The 15,200-nt window shown below is 44.5% G+C and overlaps 1 long non-coding RNA gene across 1 annotated transcript in view; it reads left to right on the forward strand.

Moving 5' to 3' along the window:
• Positions 1–14,379, forward strand: part of LOC143956462 (uncharacterized) — a 46,473-nt gene extending 32,094 nt beyond the window's left edge. Inside the window, exons 2-3 of the long non-coding RNA XR_013269926.1 lie at positions 13,427–13,549; positions 13,641–14,379. This is a non-coding gene — a long non-coding RNA (uncharacterized LOC143956462). The remainder of the gene's footprint in view (positions 1–13,426; positions 13,550–13,640) is intronic.
• Positions 14,380–15,200: the final 821 nt, after the last annotated feature.

Raw genomic sequence — 15,200 nt, forward strand, 5'->3', positions numbered from 1 at the left:
AGCCGATCACCGGCTCTTCCTATTTACACTGTGATCAGCCGGCTGATCACGTGGTAAAGAGTCTCCGTCGGAGACTCTTTACCGAGATCATAGTTGCAGGGTGTCAGACTGACACCCCGCAACAACGATCGCCACAAAGCGTGCCACCGTGGGTGCGCAGCGGCTCAAAATCCTGATCACGTCATATGACGTCCGGTCAGGATTTTGAAACCACTTTGCCGCCATACTTTTGTTATAGGGCGGGCGGCAAGTGGTTAAGGTCTATGAACACAGATATGAACGGTACTCATTGGAAATCATGGGGTACGGCTTGTCATGCGACTTTGCAGTGACAAGTCGCACTAGTGGAAACTGAGCCCAACACAGAGATCCCAGAGCAAACATTGAAAAGGGGATAGGAAGAGCTCAGGTGAATGCCATAAAGAGTACAATGAACCTAGAGCAACACTGAGAGGAGATGGGGAAAAACATAGGTAAAAGCCATAAAAAAAAAGGAAAACATACGTGCAAACAATGACCACATAAGCATCCATCCAGCATGCATGAGTAGAGAGCTGCACCATTGTTGCCCAAAAATGCTATAAAACCATTTAAAACTCACATTTGCCATTACTGATGATATCAGTGCCTGAGCCTGTTCAGATCACCATCCTGGAAAAGCTCTAGCCAGGAAACACAGAGGCCGCATCACTTCCTGCCTCTCATGCTCAGAGTATACTTGACCTGTTGTAGCCATCTTGGGAATGGCAAAAGCCCATAACACAGAGAAAAGAAGTAAAAAGCATATGGAAAGGAAAAAGGAAACGCTATCACTTACGTCAAAGCTTGTTTAACCTCCCTAGCAGTGATGCCGAGTCTGGCTCGCGTTGGGATTTTAGTTCCACGAGCGGTAACCCCGAGCCAGACTCGGGATCGCATCGCTGGATACTGGGAAGACACAGGGAGAGTTACTTACCTTGTCCCCTGGATCCAGCGATGTCCTCCGCGCTGTGTGATTGAGCTGTCCTCCGCTCGATTCACACAGTGCCGAATGCCGCCGAGCTCCGTTCCCTGTGACGTTACGGTGCGCGGGAGCGGAGATCGGCGCCAAATTCAAAAAAGTAAAAACACACAAAACGCACACAGTACTGTACTGTACAGTACTGTAATCTTACAGATTACAGTACTGTATAAAAAAAATTTACACACCCCGTTTGTCCCTAGTGGTCTGTGCAGTGCCCTGCATGCACTTTTATATTATAAATACTGTTTTTTCTGCCTGAAATTTGGAGATTGTCCATAGCAACCAGAAAGTGTCCCTTTTTCAGTGTTTTAGGATTTGATTACATTATTGAATAATTTTTATTATTCTTTATTATATTATAAACTTTATCATACCCGGGATGTCTGCTAGACTCTGGTTTGAACAGATTTAAGAGAGTTATTCCTAAGAATTACAGGACTACAATATAAAATGCCAAATTTCAATGCAAAATAATTTTACTGCTTTCAGCACCTAAAACCAGAACTAATCATACCGCCAGGGAGGTTAAAGCTTTCTTTAAAGTGGTTGTAAACCCTTACAAGCCACTTTGACCTACAGGTAAGCGTAGATTAAGGCTTACCTGTAGGTCCAAGAAATATCTCCTAAACCTATACGGTTTAGGAGATATTTACCTGAAGACAGCCACCGCTGTCTACGGTGCATGCGCCGTAGATAGTGGCACGCAGGCGCACTGGGTAAGCCGCAGATCGCTGTGATATACTGCGAATGTCGGCTCCCGTGCGCATTTGCGGGAGTGACGTCATCGCTGCTCTGGCGAATCACAGCGCCGGAGCAGCGAGACCCACCAAGAAGATGGACGCTCGGAACTACAGGGGACAGCGGTGACTTCGCTGGCTCCTGTGTCAGGTAAGTGACACATAATGGACTACTATGCGATGCATAGTAGCCCATTATGCTTTACCTTTGCAGGGAATGAAAGAGGAAGTAAACCCATCAGGGTTTATTTCCTCTTTAAGAAGCCTGCTCCACCAGAATGGGGCTCCAACCATCTAGCTCATTTAGCGGCTGTACAGGAAGGACTTCCACCAGGAGAGGCTGCATTATGCCCAGACCACCAGAATGGGGCTCCAACCATCTAGCTCATTTAGAGGCTGTACAGGAAGGACTTCCACCAGGAGAGGCTGCATTATGCCCAGACCACCAGAATGGGGCTCCAACCATCTAGCTCATTTAGAGGCTGTACAGGAAGGACTTCCACCCAGGAGAGGCTGAACCTGACTGGAGCGATAAACGGTAAGGGATACCTCGGGATTCCAGTCCTGGTTAGGTGAGGAAAAAATTGGATTTTTTGTACTCACCGAAAAATCCTTTTCTCTGTAATTCACCGACCGACACAGCTCATCTCTGTAACAAAATGGGTTGTTAGCCCTATCACTAGGAAATAGTAGGCAAAGTTGTAATACAACACTTCAGAACTCTTAGTTCCGCCCAGGGGCAGCGGTAACTTAGGCTAAAATCCCCCACACTCTGCACTAGCAGCCTCAGTACGTCAACAAGCAGTATAACGTAAAGAGAAAAAGGAGGGGCGGGTGCTGTGTCGGTCAGTGAATTACAGAGAAAAGGATTTTACGGTACGGTACAGAGTACAAAAAATCCTATTTTCTCTTATATTCACCAACCGACACAGCTCCTCTCTGTAACAAAATGGGACGTCCCCAAGCAGTGCCAAACGAGGGGTGGGAAAAAAACAGCATAAAACTTCATCCACCATGGCAAGTGGGAACTAGTGAAACTATACCCACACAAAAAAACAGCAGTGTGTGAAAAAACCACCACACACAACAGGGCACCCCCACAGGAGTGATCCCCAAGACCGCAGCGAATGCAGAAGTAATGCAAACAGTGCATTACGTAACAGTACTGCGTTTTTATTGAAAAAACAGGAAAAAACATGAATTGCATAGTCAATTGCAACTACACGACTGCCTGCAAAACTTTGCGGCCAAAACAGGCATCAGCCGATGCACTGACGTCTACCTTGTAAAACTTGGTAACCAGGTCGCCGTCTTACACACCTGAGCGACAAACACTTGGTGTCGGAAAGCTCAAGATGTTCCTATTGCCCTTGTGGAGTGGGCCGTGACCAGAAAGGGGGGCACCTGCCCCTTCAAGGTGTAGGCTTGCACTACAATCTGTCTGATCCACCTGGAAATGGTGGCTGTCGAGACCGCCATGCCTTTCTTTGGACCAGCCACGGAAACAGTGAGTCTGACTTCCGAAAGGGAGCCGTGGCAGAAAAATACACCTTCAGAGCCCTAACCACGTCAAGGACACAGAGATGGTAATACAATGTCCTCATTGATATCAAAAGCCGAGACCACTTTCGGTAGAAAGGACAGTTGCGGACGCAACACCACCTTATCCCTATGGATAACCAGATAGGGCGACTTGCAGGACAAGGCCGCCAGTTCCGAAACCCTCCTCCCCCCGTGCCCACTTCTGTCGCAGTTCCTGGGAAGAGTCAAGAGGGAAACAAAGTCGGTCCTTTTGGTAGCCCCGGCGACCGTGGTACGCAGAGATCATGAAGTTGGCTGTAGGCAGGCCATGGATCCTCCCTCTCCGGACAGATCTGCTCTCACAGGGTCCAATCTACCATCCTGCTTTACACAGACTGAATTTGACGGTTTGGCTGCTGAGACCCACACTCTGAGAGACCGTGGGCTTTCGGGGCCAGCCCTTTCTACTCTGGTTAATGCCAGAAAGCCGGCCTCCAGGCTTATTTACTACAAAATCTGGAGGGCATATGTTTCCTGGTGTGAACTCAGGGGATGGCATCCTAGAAAGTATGTCATTAGCAGGATCTTGGCCTTTCTCCAGTCAGGCCTATAAATGAATTTGGCCGTAAGCACTATCAAGGTGCAAATTTTGGCCTTGTCAGTGTTTTTCCAGAAGCCACTTGCATCGCATTCCCTGGTGCGGGCTTTCATCCAGGGGGCCATGCGCATAAGGCCGCCAGTCAAACCTCCGGTATGCCCATGGGATCTAAATTTGGTTCTCTCGGCTTTGCAGGGGCAACCTTTTGAACCTTTGCATCTGGCTTCATTAGTTCTTTTGACCAAAAAATTGGTTTTCTTGGTAGCCATTTCCTCGGCTAGGAGAGTGTCAGAACTAGCAGCTCTCTCCAGCAAAGAACCGTATCTAATTGTTCATAAGGACCGGGTAGTCATGCGCCCCAACAGGTCCTTTCTACCTAAGGTGGTTTCGGGATTCCATTTGAATCAAGATGTAATCCTACCATCCTTTTTTCCGGACCCACAGTCCGCAGAAGAAGAATCCTTGCACACTTTGGATGTGGTTAGGGCAATCAGTATCTATCTTCAAGCAACGGCTCAGATAAGGAAAACTGATTGCTTATTTATTTTGCTGGAAGGCCCTAGGAAGGGCCAGACGGCATCAAAATCCACTCTCTCAAGGTGGATCAGACAGATAATTTCTCAGGCCTATAGTGTTAGAAGGAAAATCCCTCCTTTTCAATTGAAAGTGCCCTCTACTAGGGCTGCTAGTGCTTCTTGGGCAGTGCATCACCAGGCCTCCCTGGCTCAGATCTGTAAGGCTGCAACTTGGTCATCAGTCCACACATTCAACAGATTCTATCAGGTGGATGTCAGAGGGCAAGAGGATATCGCCTTTGGGCGCAGTGTACTGCAGGCTGCAGTTTAGGTCCTTCGGCCCATGGTGGTCTATAATTATGATCTGTGTCTCCCTCCCCTCAATCTAAGCATTGCTATGTAATGAGCTCCTGTGTCCCGTGATGTATGATCAAGAAAATATAATTTTTATATACAGCTTACCTGTAAAATCCTTTTCTTGAGAGTACATCACGGGACACAGGGCTCCCGCCCCTCTTGGGTTTTACGTGGTTTCCTATTGCTTTGCTACAAAACTGAGGTGCCTCCCATATGGGAGGGGTTATATAGGGGAGGAATTCTCCTTAATTGGGGTTAACCAGTGTCCAATCACCAGAGGTGACCTATATAACCCACTATGTAATGAGCTCCTGTGTCCCGTGATGTACTCTCAAGAAAAGGATTTTACAGGTAAGCTGTATATAAAAATCCTATTATTTGTTTGGACAGAGAGCATATGCAACTGGTGCAATAAGAGCCACCCACTTGGACTTTAAAGGCAGAAAGTTTCTGCCTTTAAAGTCCAAGGGAGCAGCTCCTATTGCACCTATTCCCTCTGTCTATAATCAAGGATGTTGGCAGTTCCTCACATTCAGGCCGGGTTTACACTGGTGCGACAAACGCTCCAACATTGGGAGCTCATGTTGCATGACGTGTGAAAATCTATGTTTTCCTATGGGAGCCGTCTTGACTGGTCCGACACAAGTCGGTCCGACTTTGAAAATGCTCCCTGCACTACTTTGGTCCGACTTTGATCCTACTTCAGCCCATTGAATATCATTGAAGTCGGATCAAAGTCGGATTGCCGTCTTGCCTGATCCGACTTTGGCATGTGACTTGTGCTCTGGTGATCGTGAGGGGAACTCCACGGCAAATTTGATATAGAAAACCGACACGTGTTCACCCTCCAAGAGCGAAAAAACAGAGTGGGCGTCCCCCCAAAATTCATACCAGACCCTTATCTGAGCACGCAGCCCGGCCGGTCAGGAAAATTGGTGGGGACGAGCGAGCGCCCCCCCCCAAACCGTACCAGGCTGCATGCCCTCAACATGGAGGGGTGGGTGCTTTGGGGCAGGAGGGCCCCCACCTCAAAGCACCTTGTCCCCATGTTGATAAGGACAACCCTGACCGTTGGTTGTTGGGGTCTGCGGGTACATCGTACCCCTACCCATTCACCTGGGGGGAAAAAGTGTCCGGGGTTCTCTTCCAACTTCTTCGACACCAGAGAGCGGGAGAAGAGGCCGGAGAGCGTGGAGAAGTCGGAAGAGACCCCCGGAGCTGCCTAAGGCATGCGGCCTGGTATGGTTCAGGAGGTGGGTGCTCGCTCGTCCCCACCTTCTTTCCTGACCGGCCAGGCTGCGTGCTCGGATAAGGGTCTGGTATGGATTTTGGGGGGACCCCATGCCGTTTTTTTGGCGTAGGGGGTTCCCCTTAAAATCCATACCAGACCGAAGGACCTGGTATGCCCCTGGAGGGGGAACCCAAGCCGGTTCTTTATTTAAAATTTGGCGTGGAGTTTCCCCTCAAGATTCATACCAAACACAGTGCCTGGTATTGGCAGGGATCCAAGTCGGATCCCCGTTCATTGAAGTCAGACATGTCTCTGACATCAAGTCGCAGGGCAAAGTCGGATCCAAAGTAGGATGAGTGTCGTGTCGCACCAGTGTGAACCTGGCCTCAATTCTCTTACAAACTTTTTTCTCCTATATATTTGTTTGGGGGTTTAAAGTCACTTCTAGCAAAACGTGCAAAATTTAACATGTGTGCAGTCAAGTGGTTAATCTGCTTATGTTTTGCCATCCCTGGTCCCCCCCCCCCCCCCCCCCCAATCAACATGGTAATTTCATTTTTATCCCTTTCGCTGCCAGAGATGTTTTTGTGTTTTTTTACACACATGTTTAGAAAATCGTTTTAGCCTTAAAGATGATGTAAAACCCCCAAACATTATATATTTTCTGAAAGCAGAACCCTAGAGAATAAAATAGTCATAATTCCATCCAAAAACTTCCCAACCGTAAGTCTCCAGGTGTGGACGGTTTCATAAATGAGTATTATAAATTCCTCTCTACTGACCTTGCTCCTCATTTACAATCAGTTTTCAGTTTGGCTTCGTCCTCTGGCACTTTTCCACCTGAAATGCTTAAAGCGGTGATAGTGACTTTGCCAAAATCCGACAAGGATCCTACTAACCCTGCAAATTATAGACCCATATCCCTTCTCAAAACGGATGAGAAACACTTTGCTAAACTTTTAGCTACCCGGTTACAGACGGTTTTACCTGATCTTGTCCATCCAGATCAAGTGGACTTTGTACCCGGACGACAGGCCCCAGATGGCACTAGACGTCTTATTAATTTAATTTCCCAGGCTGGATCCTCTCGAGTGCCTTCTCTGCTTCTCTCTTTGGATGCAGAGAAGGCATTTGACAGGGTACACTGGGGTTACCTAAATGCGGTACTCAATAAATTTGGATTTGTGGGATGGATTCAGACGGCCATCATGGCACTGTACTCCAACCCCTCGGCCACAGTACTCACCTCGGGCATTACCTCTAAATTGATACATATAACTAATGGGACGAGACAAGGATGCCCCCTTTCACCGATAATTTTTACGTTTCTCATGGAACCATTAGCAGAACATATTAGATCCCATCATAACATAACTGGGCTTACTATAGCTGGTAGAGAACATAAAATCAGCTTATTCGCTGATGATGTTATGCTCATACTTTCTAACCCCTTGACATCATTGTCTGAAACACAGAAAGTATTGCAGGACTTTAGCTCCGTTTATTATTATAAACTGAATGCTACTAAATCTCAAATTCTAGGTATCCATGTGTCAGCTTCCATGCAATTGGCTTTGACTAGGGATTTCCCTTTTACTTGGTCTTCTCACTCTATACCCTTTTTGGGGTACTCATCTGACTAGGCAGACCTCACAATTGTATACATATAATTTCAAACCCTTTTTAGAGTCTTTACCCCAGCAATTGTCGCATCTACATACTCAGGATCTATCGACAGCAGGTAGAATTGCAGCACTTAAGATGATTATACTCCCGAAACTCTTTTATCTATTTCGCACACTGGCTATCCCCATCCCACGTACTTTCCTTTCCTCGGTACAAACGATATTTAATCAATACATCTGGAATCGTAAACCGCCTAGGTGTTCTGCTACGATTTTGCAGACACATAGGATGCATGGGGGTATGGGTGCTCCTAATGTAACGACATATTATAAAGCTTGTGTCTTAGACCAACTTAAATATTGGTGGACCCCCTCTGAACACAAAACGTGGATAGCCATGGAAGTTGATGGCACTCTCCACCGGGACCTCAAATCCACTCTTATTGCTATTATGTTAGGTGCACCAATCCCTACTTCCTTTATACCTACGATTCAAATCTCCACAAAACTATGGTCTGAACTTCCCGTCTCTTCCATACATGACCAATCGTTCTGTAAAATTCCTATCCCGCTCTCAGTCCTCCGCCACTTTATCCCATGCCTTGATTTGAAAATATGGATCTCCAAAGGTATAACCTTGCTCCAAGAATTGTATCATAACTTGTCCCTTTGTACGTTTGATCATTTGGTATCGAGATTTTAACTCCCTGCTTCAGCCTATTTTCCCTACCTACAAATTTCCTCTTTTCTACGGAAGCAACCTCTACCCTTTTACCTGCACATACCTTCACTACTAAACAAACTCTTTTGGGATCCTAATGACCTTGTTAAAGGAATATCTTTATTTTACAACATCTATAACGCCCAACATTCCTTTTCCAAAACAACTACTATTACTAAGTGGGAACACATCCTTGGTAAAACTTTTTCTGATGATCATTGGAAGAATGCGTTTTCTACTACATATACTTCTTCCAGATGTGCCATTCATTGGGAAAAATTTTCTAAAGTAGTTCACTTCTGGTACCTCACACCTTATAAACTTAGTCAATTTTGCCCAGATCGTACAGCCTTATGTTGGAGAGGATGCGGAGATGTTGGTACATTGTACCATATCCTGTGGACGTGCGAATCAGTCCGATCCTTCTGGAATAAGGTTTTCACAGTGATATCTGATATCTGTGATAAACATGTGGATACCACACCTGAGTTAGCCTTATTATATCTAACAATACATGAATTTCCTTCTAAGATTAGAGTAGTGCTCACACAAATATTGCTTGCGGCCAAACTCACTATCACACGATTATGGAATTTAAGGGATTCTCCTTCTCCCTCTGATGCTGTTCTCACCCTCAACCATCAGTGCGAGATGAAGAGACTCTTAGCCTTTATACATTTTAAAGCCACGCCGTTTAGGCTTAAATGGAGTAGCTGGCTTTCCCACCCCAGCTGTTCGGTTAAAGATTGAGTTCAAAGGTTGATAACTTGGTTTACGAATACAATCCAATTTATACCCTGTTGGGATGTTTACTCTACACCTGTTCTTCGTATTACAAATGGTGACCTGTCCCCCCCCCCACTTCCCCCTCACTTATCCTCTCCCTGTGTCTGTTCCTTTCTTTCACTGTTTTGGTTTATGTACCATTTTTGGTGGGGAACGGGGTCTCCACCCTTGTTGGCACAGTGTGATCCCATTGGGGTGCCAGTAAGTGAGTGCGGGATTCCTTCTTCCTGATTATCTCTCTAGCCTCAGTATATCCGTCATTTGCCTTATTATTGCTATTGCTTTATTATTGTTATGTTATGCTATGTTACTCCAATCTTTCATGTTGGTTGTTTACTATTTGCCGGATACTAGCTCTACACATATCCTACTTGGCTGTATTTGTATGTTCTTTCATATGTAAACTCAATAAAAACTATTGAAACTAAAATAGTCATAGTTCCAAATTTTTATGTTACATGATAATACCGTAAATTTCATTAAAAACACACTAAAGTGAATATTAGTGCAAGCAAACACAATAAATTACCCAAAATTTGTAAAATATAAAAGATGAGGTTGTGACAAGTAAATAGATACCCAACATGCCAAGCCTTAAATTTTTGTGCATTTAGGTATCAGTTTAGTGTTACAGAGGTGGTCTTGTGCTAGAATTATGGCGCTCACTCCGACATGCGCGACGATATGTAACATGTGTATCGCAATCAACGCTTTGACACATAGGCGTCCTCGACGCATGCGTTGGCGTTTAAAAATTTTTTTTTTTTACTTAACTTTTTTTTTCATCACATAGTGGACAAAAAGTCCTGCTGTCAGCAGATCGGCCTCTACAAACTTGGCAGTGCCTAAGAATGCCTAAAAATGGAGAGCAACTGAGCATGTGCAGAGCAGGGTGAGTCAGCGTATTACTGGATTTTATACAATATAGAAACTTATTTTTAATGTTGTACATAGCTATACCTGCAAAAGGGAAAAGTCTAAAGTCATCTAGCAGGACTTTGTAGGATTTTCTGACTAAAATTCCACTTTAAAGCGGAGCTGCACCCAAGAAGGGAAGCTCCACTTATCTGCTCCCTTCTCTCTGGTGCCCCATTTGGCACCATTAGGGGCGGAGGGGTGAACGGGTACCTGGTTTTGACAGGTACCCATCCCCACTTTCAGGAGACCTGGCTGCGGCTCCCCCCGAAGTTTGTCTTTTATAGCTAGTGGAATCCTTCGAGGGGCACACACAGTACGCTGTACCATTTCATCTAAGCGCATTTGATACATGACTGGAAGCTTACCTGTGTTCTGGCAGATAGTGTCCTGCCATCATATAGTGTCCGCCCCGTACTGCGCAGGCCAGAAAAAGACTGATGAGAGCTTTTCATCGGAAAATGCGACCGTGTGTACGCTCCATCGGAATTTAGCTGTCCGAATTCCCGCCAGCCAAAAAGTGATGGCATGTTCTCAATTTTCCCGACGGAAAAACTTTCTATCAGTAATTCCGATCGTGTGTATGCAATTCCGACACGCCAAAAATCACGCATGCTCAGAATCCAGTACGAGACGGAACCGCTCGGTCTCGTAAAACTAGCATTCATAATGGAGATAGCAGATTCCTCACACTGCAAATTTTTAAATTGTTCAATGCTCTTCTTTATATAATGCTAGAAGAATGAAGTTGTTTTGCTGCTCATATTCACACAGAGTTATCACAAACTTATTTTTTTATTATTTCTAGGTATCTCCTGAATAAACTTTATTTGAATTTAAGCCAGGTCTACATAATATATATGGGTTTTTTTTAAGTCCTTTTTTTTCTTTAATATAAATTTTTGGATTATTTTATTATTTTCTCATGCTCTCCTTTTTATTTTTTTTTATGTCACGTTTCCACAACACCATTATTATGTTGTATATGTAAACCTGTTTGGTGTTGATGTCCCTTCTTAATTTTGACATTGTATTTTTGAAATGTACCTGCCTACTCACCCCCAAAAAATTTATATTTGCTATTTGAAGAAAAATACATAGGCAAGTCTTTTCTGAAAAAAAAAAATCACAATTTATTTAACATCATAATAACAAAGTAAAGATGAAGGAAACGCTGGAGAAAGTGCTTGAATTTGCGAAGCCTTTGGCCCCCAAGGCACACATCAACTTTATGGCTCAAAAACTTGGTAGCTTGAGAAGTCAAGATATAAAGGATTTCAATCTGGTCCAGGAATCCCAGAGAACAGGAACAACAGCAGATGACATATGTACCCAGGCTGTGGTACTACAACAAGCTGCGTGTTCTGTCAGACCAGACTTAAGGCAGCCAATCACTTTCTTGTCTTCCGTACAGCCTTCCCTGCAGCCTTCCCTGCAGCCTTCCCTGCAGTCTTCCCCGGAGGCTGTGGCTCTGGAGGTGGACTTGTGGCAGGAGGAGGATGGGGGAGCGCACACAGGTGGTCGTCTTCAGTTAGTTTGCCACTCAACCCCTTGTGGATGGTTGTAAAAGTTATTTTTTCACATTCACACATTGGCCCTCCTCCATTTGCTGTAAATTGGAGGCTATGTAGATGCCATAGGCCTCTACAGCATCGAGGGGGGATTTCAGGGCATCATTCGCCTCCTTGATGAGGGCCAATGCTGCCTCCTCTGTTTTAGTCCCCTTCCTGGGCCTTTTGTAAGGAAGGAGGAGGGGAGGCACCTGAAACTGGGTGTTACTGGGCCCTGCCACCTCCTGGCTGACATCTTCCCCCACCTCCCCCTGTGTGCCACTTGCCAGAGCCTCGTCCTGGCTGAGGTCTTGCTGTGTATGAAAAAGGGACATAGTTTTAGTTTTTTGTTCATCAAACACACACAATTTTCAGCTCATGACTGTTGCAAATTTAATCTTACTAAATAGAAAAGGCTATCATTCTGAGCCTAGCATTTTTCATTCTTGCCCCAATCATTTTTGCCACTACTGTCTATTGATATGTGAAACACTTTTTGTTAAATCATTAATTTCTTATCAATAATAACATCTAGTTAACAACCATCATTTTCACATAAAAAATATGTATAAAAATCCTATACCTGGCTCCAACTGGGCTCCTCAATCTCTTCCTGGGTGGAAGGCCCAGGTTGGTCCACGGAAGCCTTAGCTGGGGTTGAGGGAAGGCTGGGTGGAAGGCTGGAGGGAAGAGTTGAAAGCGATGCCCTCAATCTGGTCATCAAGAAAACGCATCCTGTTAGAGTACCGCAGACTGGGTACACACACCTGATCTGCTGCTGCTCCTGACCTCAGGGACTGCTGGACCTTCTGATACTTCTTCCTATAGGTGCTTCTCAAGATACCAATTTTCATTTCCAGAGACCTCATGTCTGCATTGGGGGCCCGGGTCTTTACAAATTCAAGCAGCTTCTCCAGCGTTGCCTTCCTAGCTGCTTTATTGTGATATAACGGGTTTTTCACCTCCCATAAATTGCGCATATCACAATATTTATCCAGGAATTTGCCCAAGAATTCTTGGTCTTTAAATAGATACATTTAAACAAACGACAAAAACACTCATCCCAGGATAATATTTTAAGCCAACATAGGCATCAATCTAGATTCAGTATAGTCCGCTCATGTCACCAAAGTTAAAATCTTACCTTCGTTATAACGTTCGCCACTTCCATTCCTCCTTCCTCTGCACACAGAACGTAGTTACGACACACACGTGTTTAAGCTTTATATACACTGCTCATGCGTGAAACTACGCTTGCGTTGCCCGCCCCTGACATTCTTTCTAGAATATTCCCCGCCCCGTCTCTTTCGTCACAGTGGGAGAGGAACATGGCGGAGACACAGCAGGTGCATAATAGCAGTAACGAGGAGGAGGAAAACCCGGAGTCACAGTAATCAGTCGTAGTAAACATTGTTTGTTTCCCAAATAAATACGATGTTTTCCCAGACACCTGATTAAATACATTTGTTCATGTTATTTTTGAATTTAATAAAAGATGTTTAGGACATTGTTGTCTAGATGTGTTTGAACCTAGAAGGTATAGCAAACTAGATTCAAGTGTAATGTATGGAGAGGACACTCAGCAGCTGTTTACACATCTGGACTCAGGTGCACTAGTGTGGGACACAAGAACAAACTTTTTAGGGTGTCAAACACAGGTACTCCATTGGATACTTGGGGGTCCAAAAAAGGTAAGTATTCCAGCTTTAGTAAGGGAATAAATCATGTCTTCAGCTTGGAATTCTGCCCAAACAGACAATTGTACCCCACTTCCAAGCAATGTTTATCATTCATATTTGTTGCCTCAAATATCTGTGTGCTAAGTATACCTTTTGTGCTAAGTATACCTTTTGTTTCATTCTCATAGGGGAGCAAAGAATCGGGAAATATGACATCACCAGGGACCCCTCACCTCCTCAACAAGGGGAACAGAGGTCACAAGCTGAGGATGTGGAGGAAGGAGAGGTGGTGGAGATTCAGACCACAACAGGTGAGTGTCTGACACTCCAGCTTCAGGTAATAAGAGGTGTATGCATGCATATTTATAATGCATGGTGTTTTTTTTTTTTGTTTTTTTTTAGGTGATGTGCAGTTTGTGGAAGAACAATCAGATCATTTCACCAGTGACAGTGTCCAAAGGCTAATCCAGGACATCATGTGGTGTAGTCAGGATTTAGACATTATCAAACAAAAAAAAAACATACAATATGGATAGTGAAGTAAAACTTAAGAACATGATTGATGTCCTTGGAAGATCTAATTTTCAAAAAAAAATTGGCACCATTTTGTGTTTTTTTCTAAAATGTTGACAACATTTTAAAAAATGCCTAATTTTGAATATGCACACAGTATGTCAACATGTGCTATCTGCCATCAGGGGATGTCAATGTATGCGTTTTGTGCCTGCAACCCTTTCCTCAAAACTCAAGTAGATGAGAGGAAGGGGTTGCACCCCCAAAACACATCCATTTATCCCCCATGATGGGAGATGGCACATGTTGACATTAGGCATGGGATCAGAATGCAAATCCCCAGTTTGATTCCCAATTTGTGTGCATCTTCAAAATTAGGCTTTTACAGGGGTGACTTCACCCCAGCTGTTGAAGGCAAGATCCACACATTTTGGACAATATAATGTGTGATCTTGCCTTTAGTTTTTCAATGTTGAACTTTGTAAGTTCCAGAGTTGTGTATGTTCTGTTTTGAAACATGGCTGTTTATGTAACCTTAAAAAACAAAATGTAGATAACTCAAAATGCTATACTTTTTTACAAAAAAATGTTTTACAACGCACATGTGAATGTGTACGGAGTAAACGGATTTATACTCAACAATGTGTGGCTTCTTCTTTCAATGATTAATACAATTTTTTGTGTTTAAATTGGTGTTTACAGTGTCAATGGGTGTTATATAATAATGTACAAACCACTCGGCACTACAAGTGTACTAGGAGACAGAAAAAAAGAAACAGAAGCAGGAAATCAAAATCCAGACTTTTGCAGATTAAATGTAAAATTTATTCAACATCCCCTCCCCGAAAAATAGTCCAAATAATTTTGTCGCACGTCACGGGCGCTTTGAGTGGGCAAGCCAGGACGGGCCGCTTCCAGGGACGTCATTGTTTGCTGAACTCCGGCGTCAGGCCCAACTGTGACCACATAATTTGGGTTACTTCTTTTCAAAAAGTTATGCAGGATGCAACAAAATAACACAATGGTATTAAGTTGTTATTCTGCCATATTAATGGCCGTTTGAAACAGGCGGAACCGGCTGGTCAGAATCCCAAACGCGTTCTCCACAACTCTTCTGGCTCTGGCCAGCCGGTAATTAAAAACCCTCTTCTCTGGGGTGAGGGTCCTCTGGGGGAATGGCCTCATGACATGGTTTCCCAGACCGAAAGCCTCATCTGCTACGAAGTCAAATGGCAGTCCTTCGACATTCTCCTCCGGGGGTGACAATCCCAAGCCACCACTCTCAAGACGTCGGTAAAAATCAGTCCGGGTAAATACCATGCCATCAACACGATACTATGAAACCCCTTATAGTTAAAATAGTATGACCCCGAATGGGGTGGTGGGACGATGTGGACGTGCTTCCCATCGATTGCCCCTCCGCAGTTAGGAAAATCCCACCGCTGGGCA

The sequence above is a fragment of the Lithobates pipiens genome, unplaced genomic scaffold, assembly GCF_037356315.1.
Source record: "Lithobates pipiens isolate NorthernLeopardFrog02 unplaced genomic scaffold, aLitPip1_a1.2 Scaffold_37, whole genome shotgun sequence".
NCBI lineage: Eukaryota > Metazoa > Chordata > Amphibia > Anura > Ranidae > Lithobates > Lithobates pipiens.